The following is a 12,238-nucleotide window of genomic DNA, read 5'->3' as shown; positions in this document are numbered from 1 at the left end:
AGAATTGCCCTCACTTTGGATGAGCCAAGTCACCCCTTGTTTGTGCCTTTTACCAGAAGGTCGCCAATCACCACTAGATAGAGCTTCCACACCAGCATAACAGAGCATCTCTAGCTCACTTGTGTTCTGTGTGATTTCTTTTGGCTTTCATGTGTTCTCAGTAGCTCCTAAGCACAGTAGTTTTAACTGATAACTTTTAACTGCCCTTCTTTGCTCCAAGTGAACTTTGAACACAGAAGAAAGTATTATTTTCAGTATTTTGAAAGATGATATGGTTTTTTCAGAAACTGAGTTTCTCCAAAATCAGATTTCATCAGAATCCTGTTTCTCTAGAAACAGATTTTCACCACAAAGCTTCATCATTACATGCGCTAATATAATAACAAATAAAGTGCTTTCCTGCACTTAAAAATGCATATATCCAATTATGTGTCAATTAAAAATAGAATACATAAGTAAAAGCACATCTTCTGTTTTCAATAAACTATATTCTTTGCATTTAATCTATTAGTGTTAATAAAATGAATGCCTCTCATTCAGTCTGTTAATGAGAAAGAATAGCTCCAATTTTCAAAAGTATAATTTGCCTATATATTTTTTCTGATAGAAGCAGATATTGTCTATATGTTCAAAACAGCAAAAGGATTGCCTAGCAGTAAATGAAATGATTTAGAGAGAGCTGAGTCTCGGCGCATAAACAACCAATCCAGTTCTCATCAACAGAATGTACACTAGATTCAAAATGGTCCCATTTAACCGGCTGTCATCAAAGGAAGCTACCTGCCAAAACATCTCTTGGGAGTTACAGCCATCACAGGACACCAGTCAGCTGTATCACCTGTCCTCCTAATGATCGGGAAGGAAGGCCGGAAATGCATTACAGGTGGAGGAGAGAAAGCCATGTTGGCCAAAGGCAACTTTTTTCCTTTATGTGATCCATAATCCTACTTTTTAGGATGGTGTTTCAAAATTGTCATCCCCAATATCAATCCCTCCATGTTTGATTAACTAACAACAGGGGTGCAGTCTACATTCCAGAAATCTGGAACACAGATACCCACCACAAGGCTGACCAAAACTTGAGAGACAAGTAGAAGGTTCCTTGACTTCCCAAAAAATTTACTCTCAAAATACTCTGGGTATAATCTTTGAGAATCCTGAAAGGGCTTTGAAACTGTCAGCAAATAATCTGGGACACAGGGCCAGCTCTCTGGCCCAGCAGGTAAAGCTGCCATCTGCAACACCAGCATCCCATTTGGGCTCCTGCTCGAGTCCTAGCTGCTCCACTTCCCATCCAGCTCTCTGCTAATGCGCCTGGGAAAGCAGTGGAAGATGGCCCAAGTGCTTGGACCCCTGCACCCACATGGTGCACCTGGCTCTGGGCTTCAGTTTGGCCCAGCCCCAGCCTTTGTGTCCATTTGGGGAATGAACCAGAAGATGGAAGATTTCCCTCTGTCTCTCCCTCTTTGTAATTTCGATTTCAAATAAATAAATAAGCCTTTAAAAAGAAATAACCTGGGACGTTCTTCATTAATTCTTTACGGACTGGTAAAAGAAACGATGCCTTCCAATCTACAAGGTGACGGTGTCTCTGATAGTCATAAGGTAGGTAAAAGTTTTCCATGAAAAATGGTGTGGGGGAAACAAAACTGCTTTACAGGTGGAGAAGGGAAGAGTGGCAGAGCCCAGCAAAGGAAGGAATTGGGCTGCTGGTGGGTATCTGGGCCAAGGTGCAGGTGAATCCTGCGAGGATCAGAGCCAGCAGATGGTGGGCAAGAGCAGCGAAATGCTGCAGCACACTGACTACAGCATAAGGTGCATCCCGCAGAATTGCCGCGTCTTCATCGGCACCTTTAATGCGTTTGACAAGCAACTGAATTTGATCCTCGGTGACTGTGATGATTTCGGGAAGATGGAGCCAAAGACTCCTAACGAGCAGACAGGGGAGAGAAGCCAGTGCTGCTATGAGGGGAGAACCTGGTCTCCATGACAGCAGAGGGACCTCCTCCCACAGATACTGGCTTCGGCCAAGCACCACTTGCTGAAGCTGCTGCTGGCCCAGGGATTGGCAGGCTGCTGGCAAAGGAATCCCAGCCGGTGTTCCCAGGCCTCAGGCTCCCGCAGGACTTGCTGACCCAGTCTGTGGAGTTGGTGGGCCACCCCAACAGGTAAGGACCCCTCAAGGAAGAGGCACTGTTGCAGCCGCTGCAGCTGCCGCCACAGCCAGTATTGCAGGGGTCCCTACCCCAGTACCCGACCTGGCTGTGCGGGTCCTCCCCCACATATAGGCCAAGGGGCACCTCATCCAGGCATGATGGGCCACCTCCTAGAATGAGGCCTTCTATGGGTTCCCCAATGGGAACTCCCCTGGACAAGGAACTCCAATGGGCATGCCCCCTCCAGGAGTGGGAGGGCCCCCTCCCTTGGGAATGCACCCACCCAGGCTCTAGCTGGCCCTCAGCTGCGGGTTTCCTATAAGGCTGTACAGAGTCATTTTATTTCCTTGTGGCCTATGAAACTAGCCTATAATGAATTCTTAAGAGAATATCATGAAAGAAAGAAAGAAAGAAAGAAAGAAAGAAAGAAAGAAAGAAAGAAGGAAGGAAGGAAGGAAGGAAGGAAGGAAGGAAGGAAGGAAGGAAGGAAGGAAGGAAGGAAGGAAAGAAAGAAAGAAAGAAAGAAAGAAAGAAAGAAAGAAAGAAAGAAAGAAAGAAAGAAAGAAAGAAAGAAAGAAAGAAAGAAAGAAAGAGAAAGAAAGAAAGTGTCAGAGGGGCCGGCGCTGTGGCACAGCAGGTTAACGCCATGGCCTGAAGTGCGGCATCCCATATGGGCACTGGTTGGAGACCCGGCTGCTCCACTTCTGATCCAGCTCTCTGCTAGAGCCTGAGAAAGCAGTAGAAGATGGCCCAAGTCCTTAGGCCCCTGCACCTGAGTGGGAGACCCGGAAGAAGCTCCTGGCTCCTGGCTTCAGATCGGCGCAGCTCCGGCTGTTGCGGCCAATTGGGGAGTGAACCATCGGACAGAAGACCTCTCTTTCTCTCTGCCTCCTCTCTTTCTGTGTAACTCTGACTTTCAAATAAATAAATCTTTAAAAAAAAAAAAAAGAGTGTCAGAGTCAAGAAAGTAAAAGACAAAACTGATACTATGAAATTATATTTTCTCTTACAAAGAATATAACATCTATAACTAAATATTTAGCACTTCAGTCTGGCATGAGAACCTAAATTTTTTCCATCAAACCTGCCATGAGGGAATTATACACTCACTCACATTTACTCAGCTAAAAAAGGGCTGAAATAAACTCTAACCCTAAAATTCATATAAATTTTTCTAACTCCACTGAGACTTTGGATGGAGGAAGTAAGAGATAATCTCAACTGTTGAATATTGTCCTGTGTCCATCCATTATCCAATTTAAAAAGACATGTAAGTTTTACATTCCATTCACCTGAGTTATTATGTACTTTAATATTTCTCTTTTCAATGAGAGAAAAATTACCTGAAAGGCTAAATGCCAAAACTACCAAGCCCATTCCTTATCCTAATCAAATAGTCTCTGAATGGCATCCCAGGGTGTTTGGCTTCTTTGACTTCATATGAATTGTGAAAATAAATATGTGAGTTAACATTCTACATTAAAGTTTAAAAACTCAAACTTGGGGCCGGCACTGTGGCATAGCAGGTAAAAACGCTGTCTACAGTGCTGGTCGGTATCCCACATGGGCACCTATTCAAGTCCAAGCTGCTCCACTACTAATACAGCTCCCTGATAATGCACCTGGGAAAGCATTGGCAGATAGCCCAGTTGCTTGGGCCCCTACACCCACGTGTGAGACCCAGAAGAAATTCCTGGCTCCTGGCTTTGGCCTGGCCCAGCCTTTGCCTTTGCAGTTATTTGGGGAGTGAGCCAATGGATGGAAGATTTCTCTCTGTAAATCTGCTTTTGAAATAAATAAATAAATCTTAAAAATAATAAAACTAAAACTTCAATTCATTTATGAGGAAGTTTGAGTAGTTCTTCTCTTGTCCTTTTTCATTTAGCAGCAAAAGGCCTTTGACCCCAAGTTATAAGTTCTTCTGTCTCTTAAGATATTCTTAACAGTATGGCTTACAAAAAAAAAAAAAAAAAAAGGTATTTTAAATTATATCTTTTCTTTCCAGTTTTCTTGAAATAAAATTCACCCAAGGAGTATTATTTCACATTTTGAATTTTTTACTCTATGGCAATATTCTGGCATCTAAAACAAGCATCTTTTTTTTAATGAAAACTGAAACTTCTTGGGGCCAGCATTGTGGCACAGCTGGTAAAGCTGCCACCAGTGACAGCAGCATCCCATTTAGGTGCAATCTTCTGCTGCTTTTCCTATGCCGTCAGCAGAGAGCTGGATCAGAAGTGGAGCAGTCAGCACTTGATCTGGGCCCCATATGGGATGCCAGCATCGCAGGCAACAGCTTTACCAGCTACACCATGCCTCTTATTTGGTTTTTAACGATATTCAAAAAGTATATAAAATTTCTATTAGATAGCTAGAAAATATAAAACACTTCCAATGATTTAAAACAGGAAAATTACGAACTCTGAAATTTTAATAAAGTTCTTAAATCCTGCCAAGCTGTTTATTATAATATTGTGGTCCTTATAAATGATGTCATATTTGCATTAATTATGTATGGTATAATATTTTGAGACAATTTTACCTACTTCCTTAAAAAAAACTCACTGAGTTGGGAAAAGAAGAAATACTCCATCACTTAGGAAAGAAAGAGTTCAGATCGCCCCTGCTTGCAGAGGAACCTGTCATTCAGAGGGCGATGTATAGAAAATGATGGGTGGAACACAAATTAGGGCAAACAAATACATGGGTCCTTCCAAAATAGGCTTCACTGTGTAAAATCACAGTAAAAGCAACATTTTCTAGTGAGGCTAATATGAATACTAGGCAATATTTCAACGATTATCCCTTTACACTTCTTCCTCCTTTTTAACACAATTCTATTTCATGATTAAAATATAAGGCTTTTTTCTGTAATGAGTCCTAATAGCATCTTGAAAGTTTCGGCAGCATATAGGCTACTGTCAGAATTTCCCTAGGCAAAGCTTTTGGGAGACTCGCTTGCATTTCATTGTCACAAAATCCATTATACCAGGACAGATCTCAGCCTGCCTGAGTAATATCTAACTGAGGGTTATAATTTTGTCATAAAAATTTACTCTCACATGAACTTAGCATAAAAGGTCTCCGTCCAGAAAATAGGAATTGAAATGGATATATTATCACTTGAACTGCTTTTCTGCTCACTTATCCTTCAATTACAAGCCTTAAGTTCACTCGTGTCAAGAGAGGTTAAGCCAGAAAAATGTAAAACAATTTTTGAAATATGTGAAGGAAATTTGACACTTAACATTCCAAATGCATTTTTATTACCATGGTATCATTGAAGTGTGGTAGTGATTCATTTTACAATGTGGATTAAAGGCTTAAAAGACTGTTCATGAAACAAAGAAAAAATCCATATGTATCATTTCATATATAAAATAATTTTCAAGAACTCTGGTTTCTTTTCTTATTTAAAAAGCCTCCAATGTCTTTAAAAGCTCTGCCTTAGACAACTTATATTTCAACAAGTAATTAAATTATAATGGGGCATGGAGGGGGGAGGTGAGAAGGGCAAGTTTTGAGAACTGCAGTCATACTGGCAGTAATGAGCATAGGAAATATAACATTTGCATAGCACTGGATAACCTAAAAACTGCCCTCCCATGCATGTCTGCCTCTCATCACAAGCTTACCAGACTAAGGTGGGGAGGGTTATTATTGTGCCCATTTCTTTTTTTATTATAATTATTTATTTATTTGACAGGTAGAGTTACAGACAGCAAGAGGGAGAGACAGAGAGAAAGGTCTTCCTTCCATTGGTTCACCCCCCAAATGGCCACTATGGAGGAGCTACACTGATCCGAAGCCAGGAGCCAGGTGTTTCTCCTGGTCTCCCATGGGGTGCAGGACTCAAGCACTTGGGCCATCCTCCACTGCCCTTCCGGGCCACAGCAGAGAGCTGGACTGGGAGAGGAGCAACCGGGACTAGAACCCAGCACCCACATGGGATTCCAGCGCCGCAGGCGGAGGATTAGCCAGGTGAGCTAATGGGCCGGCCCTGTGCCCATTTCTACATTAGAAATTTCAGCTCACAGTACATCAGTGGCTTGCATATACAAAGCTGCAAATTGGAAACTAGACTTCATACTTTGAAATTCATGTTCTAGACCAAACTGTCCAATGGTTATCATCTCTCTGGAAGGCAGATGTGGAGAAAGATCATCTGCTTAGTGAGTCAAGCCAAGCTAAAGAATCTTGGTTCTAATGACCCATCAGATGTTCATCTGAATGGTTTAGAGCAGAGCGTGCTAGGATCTCGAGTGCAATGGTAGATTTTTCTCTCTGTCTCTCCCTCTCTCTGTAACTCTACCTCTCAAATAAATAAAATCTTTAAAAAGTGTTTAAGCTTATTTTTTAAAAAAAAAGCAGGTGCTTGAACACAGGTTTAGGTATTTCAAATCCATTGCACATTAAAATCACCTAGAAATATACAGAAATAAGGATCTCTGCTTTGAAATTTTATTGATTTTACTTATTTAAGATGACTGCTACTCATTTTATTATTCATATTTATATTTTATGAATTAATGTATAGAATTTTAAGATATTTTAATTTTGTATGCTAATTATTCTATCCATATTCACTTGGGAAATATTAAAAATATGACTTCTCCCAAGGCCTGGGTTCATTCTGACTACATGACACTGAGGAAACGCTCCGATTTGGACAGCACTGTGGAATTCCTTTGGCAGTGAGCAGTGGCATTCTTAATAGCAGAGCTGGGCAGATTCTGTGAGAAACATCTGCCGATTATTTGTGAAGTTAATTGCATTTGTTTGTAGAAGAGCAAGGAGTGGATTCCAGCTTATCCAGTTTCTCAGCCATCACAGGGCCAGGGGAGGGGGATAATCTGAGGCTGCCCTGACATTGCCGTTTGACAAAGTTCAGTTGTGTCTGCTCTAATTAATGCTCTGAAAAGACCCAGAAACAAAGAAAAGGAAGGAACTGTGCTGAGTCATTAGCTAGAAGGCTGGAAAAGAAAAGAGTCGAGAAGAAAAAAGTAATAAATCAAGGCTTCCCTTCCTCCCTCCCTAAACCTCCAGCCTCCCCAAGAATTCCCTAAATACTCCTCCTCTGAGCCTCAGTTGCTCAAAGCCCTTTGCCTACAGAAAGCAGATCTTGGAGAGGAGTTGCCTTTCCCCAGACCTCCAACCTAGGCAGCCTCATTATTCTGGTATGTCCCATGTAACCCTTATTAATGTATGTACTGTCTTATAAAATAACTTTATAGGGGGGAAGACCTTTTATTCCTTTATCTTATTCTAAACCAATTATGTTTCTAACACAGTTTTGCCAGACTAAATAAGCATACAGGAGCAACAGTTGAATGTACAGCAGGTGTAAGGACTTTGAAGTCACTCAAAGGCAGGTGTGCACACAGACTTCACACTCAGTGGCATGGCTCATCAACCCATTTGTGAAAATCAGATCATGGTACCCATGTCTATATATCATTGTGGAGATTTGGAGATTTTAAAAGAAATACACACACACACACACACACACACACATATATATATATATATATACATACAGGTGACCAAGTGTACCAGTTTGCTTAGCAGTGAGGGGTTTCCCAGGATCTGGCACCTGCAGGGCCCAACCAAGATAGTCCTGTGTCAGCTGGGTTCATCGGTCACCAAGTTGCACTGAGCTGTTGCTCAAGAAACATAAATAAATATTAGAACAGTGTCTCTCTCCCTTCCAATTTTCCAGAAGCTATTTTTATCAGATAAAACACATTAATATTTACTAGTAGCAATCCCTTAGTATTTATTATGCGTCAAACATTTTACATGGTTTGGATCACTCACTCTGTGTTCTATTGAGTTATTTATTTATTTATTTATTTATTTGAAAGGCAAAGAGACAAGAGGAGAGACAGAGTTGTCTTCCATCTGGGGGTTCACTCTGCAACAGCTGCAACAGCCAGAGATGAGCTGATCCAAAGCCAGAAGCCAGGAGCTTCTTCTGGGTCTTCTATATGGGTGCAGGGGCCCAAGGACCTGGGCCATCCTCTGCTGCTTTCCCAGGCACATTAGCAGGGAGCTGGATCAGAAGTGAAGCAGACAGGACTCACACCATTGCCCATAATGGATGCCAGCACTGTAGACAGAGGCTTAACCTCTGTGCCATGGTGTCCCCATTACTTACTCTTTACACCCTAATTTTCATTTCTTTATTTGCATTTGACTTTGAAAGGCACAGAAAAACAGATCTTTCCTCTTCTAGTTCATTCTTTAATCACTCCCATTTGACAGTTGCCAACATGGAGGCACAGAGCAGCCAAATGTTGTCCTCCAGGTTGTGTAGCTGATAAAAGAACAGGGTGGGCGGCGCTGTGGCACACTTGGTTAAAGCCCTGGCTTACAGTGCCAGCATCCAATATGGGCACTGGTTTGAGTCCTAGCTGCTCCACTTCTGACCCAGCTCCCTGATAATGTGCCTAGGAAAGCAGCAGAGGATGGCCCAAGTCCTTGGGCCCCTGCACCCATGTGGGAGACCTGAAAGAATCTCCTGGCTCCTGGCTTTGGATCAGCTCATCTCTGACTGTTGCAGCCATTTGGAGAGTGAACCAGTGAAGACCTCTCACTCTCTCTCTCTGTCTCTACCCCTCTCTCTAATTCTTTCAAATAAATTAATCTTTTAAAAAAGAAAAGAAAAGTTTGTTGACTCCCGATGGAGTATTCAAATTTGGGGGGAAAAAAGAACATAAATGCAAGCCCATGCATGCAAATTTTCTAGTTTGTGCCATGGGCAAAAATCCTGCAGAGGCTTACGTCTCTTGAGATGCTGTCGATGCCAGGAAGAAGCCCTGCAGCTTGTTCCCAGGAATAGGATCTTTTTTGTTTTTTGGTTTTTGGTGTGGTTTTTTTTGTTTGTTTGTTTGTTTTTGGACAGGTAGAGTTATAGACAGTGAGAGAGAGGGAGAGACAGAAAGATCCTCCCTCCACTGGTTCACCCCAAAATGGCCACCACAGCCAACGCTGCACCAATCCAAGGCCAGGAACCAGGTACTTCCTTCTGGTCTCCCATGCAGGTGCAGGGGCCCAAGCACTTGGGCCATCCTCCACTGCCCTCCGGGGCCACAGCAGAGAGCTGGCCTGGAAGAGGAGCAACCGGGACTAGAACCTGGCATCCATATGGGATGCCAGCGCCACAGGCGGAGGATTAACCAAGTGAGCCATGGCGCCAGCCCCGCCAGGGATATAGGATCTTACAACACACCTCAGCCTCCAACCATCACCAAGGAAATCTCAGTCACAGGAAAGGAACAGCAGCTGTATCTTTAGAAGGCAGAGCTGTAGTCTTAGAGCCCACACAGGAAGAATGATCAACACCCCCATTGTTTGCCTCTTGCTGTGTATAGATCACATCCAGCGTGGAAGGTAATGCACCTCCTTAATCAATCAAGTCTGTTAGCTATGACCAGGTGTTCTTCCATTTTCAATGAGGTATCCTTTGATTTTCAATGGGATTGATAACCACACATATATCTCTATTGTTTAAACTTGACTCAATCTATGTACTATAACTGTAAGAAAAGTATAAAATAAACTGGGGTTTGGGGAGCAGCCAGCTCAGGCAACTGACTGGTTTTGTCTGGGTTTTAATCTCCAGCTTGACCAGCTGGATGAACTTCAATTTTGATTTTTCGGTTAACGGACCACTAACCTCTTTCTGCTCCAAGTGTGGTCCTCAGACCAACAGACTGATAGCACCTGGGAGCCTGCTGGAGATGCAGAACATCAGTCACCTCCCCCCCAGAGGAACGAAGCAAAAATATGTGTCAGGCCACTGCCCCTTCTCACCTCAGCCTTTAACACTGGAAACTACAGAGAGACCAGTTATATAGAAAATTAGCAAATTCTCCATTCCCTACCCCTAATTTAAAGCTCACAAAACATAGCCGATGTTGTGGTATAGTATGTAAAGCCACCACCTGCAATGCCAGCCTCCCATATGGGTGCTGGTTCACGTCCCAGCTGCTCCACTACCGATGTAGCTCCCTACTAATGGCCTGGGAAAAGCACCAGAAAACAGTCCAAGTGTTTAGTCCCCTGCCACCCATGTAGAAGATCTGGAAGAAGCTCCTGGCTCCTGGCTTTGCCCTGGCTCAGCCCTGGCCATTGCAGCCATCTGGGTAGTGAACCAGTCGGTAGTTGATTTTCTCTCTCTCTCTCTCTTTCTCTCTATCCCTCTATATTTTTTACTTCAAATAAATAAATAAATTTAAAATAAAGCTCACAAATCTAAAGACCAGAATCTCTAAAAGCCACACAGGAACTTTGGGATGGAAATTACAGTTGAACTAGGGTAGAAAAAACTCAAATATACTAAAATCTAGTGTGATCTTGGACAAAAAAACTACTTAAACACACAGTGTAAACTTGTAACTGCTGAAATAAGCCCCAAAATAAGCCCTTTTAAAACATAGGTTTTTATTTTTCCTTCGAAATATGTCAGCTTAAAACATGGCTAAAACTGTACCTTTTTTCTAATAGAAAACATCAAGAAGCAGGGAGAGGCAGATACCAAGACATTAGGCCATTTTTAAAAGAAGCTTTGAGCTGATCTACTTTTTGTGTGGTTCAAGTTCACGGCTTCCATATAAAACTGAAAATATGAGACAAATTCATAATTAGGAGACTTGCTTAGGGTTTGCCAGGATTTAGAGTTTTAAACGTAAGTATAAATTAGCAACTTTTAAATGTTCTTTTCTGAAAACAGGATCTTCGCAGCGATAGTCTATCAAGCACTCTTACCAAAAGCTGAAAGCGCAGCAATAAAATCTCATTCCAGGCTGGAACCAGACACACAAAGTCAGAAGTGATGAAGTCATTATCGTTTGCTAGATTAAAAACACTCAGTCTCAATAACAACTCAGACCCGGTTCACAGTAACAGCTTCAGTCTATCAGAGTAAATATTTTATGTGCCAAAATATGTTGGGTACACAGTCTGTACCAAATTATGTGTTTAATTAGCTGCATTTCATCAGATGCCTTTATACCAGGGCTTTCTCTTCTATATGACATATTTTTTCCACATAAAGTGAATAAAATAGTCACTGAAAACTTCATTTAGGAAATAAGACTATAATTTTACCTTCAGGATTCCTCATCTTAAATCTAAATTTTTTTCTCATAATGTTCTCTGTTTAAATTTTTATTTATTTATTTATTTGAGAAGCAGAGAGTTAAAAGGAGTGACAGAGAACAACAGTCCCCATCTGCCAATACCCTCCCCAAATATCCACAGTGGCTCCAAGTGGGGCCAAAGCTGGGAGCCAGGAACTCAATCCAGGTCTCTCAGGTGAGTGACAGGGACTCAGCTTGGGCCAACACCACGGCTTCCCAGAGTATGCACTAGCAGAAAGCTGGAATCAGGAACCTCTGAACTGAACCCAGGTATTCCCATATGGAATGCAGACAACCCAACTGGCATCTTAACACCAGGCCAAATCCCTACTCCTCACAGGGTTTCTCTTTTTGAATTGTATATGTGTATCTTCCGTCTTTCATTCAATGTAAATTGAATTTTTAAGGCTTTAGCATCAGGTATCACAACTGACATCCTTAAATGGTACCAGAATACAACTAGCATTTCTATTGCTCTGTGCCAGGAGCTTAATGTGAAGATTTTATTTAATTTCCCAACAACATCACCAAACAGATAAAATACACCACTATTTACAAAGAAGGAAACCAAGACTCAAAGAGATTTCTCATGGTTTTCACCTAATGGCCACTTTCGGGTTGAAACTCAGGTCTGAGACCCAAGCACAAAGCCCTCCAAAAGGGACCAGAAGTCATTCAAAGCTTCTAAAACTGAGAGTGAACTGTTTGCCCTCTAACATACGGGAAATCACAGACAACATGGACTTACAAGGATGAGCCGACAAAAGGAAGGTCTAATGCTCCTCCTAGTCTCACTTATAGCCCTACTTCCACTGCAAGGGAAAACTTTAGCAAGGGAGAAGCGGGAGGCTTAGCTCCACTGGGTACAGGTCCTTCCAAGAGCTGATCAGCCTCATTTAACAGTGCTGAAACCAGAAGTCCCTAAGCAAGCTCCAGCAC

The 12,238-nt window shown here is 42.2% G+C and overlaps 1 pseudogene; it reads left to right on the top strand.

Annotated features, from left to right (window-relative positions):
• Window positions 1-1,774: 1,774 nt before the first annotated feature.
• On the top strand, window positions 1,775-2,450 carry LOC133751782 (small nuclear ribonucleoprotein-associated protein B'-like; annotated as a pseudogene).
• The last annotated feature ends 9,788 nt before the right edge of the window (window positions 2,451-12,238 follow it).

This window comes from Lepus europaeus, chromosome 2 (assembly GCF_033115175.1).
Source record: "Lepus europaeus isolate LE1 chromosome 2, mLepTim1.pri, whole genome shotgun sequence".
NCBI classification, from domain to species: Eukaryota; Metazoa; Chordata; class Mammalia; order Lagomorpha; family Leporidae; genus Lepus; species Lepus europaeus.
Note: the sequence above shows the minus strand (reverse complement) of the source record. Positions and strands in the feature narration are given on the sequence as shown.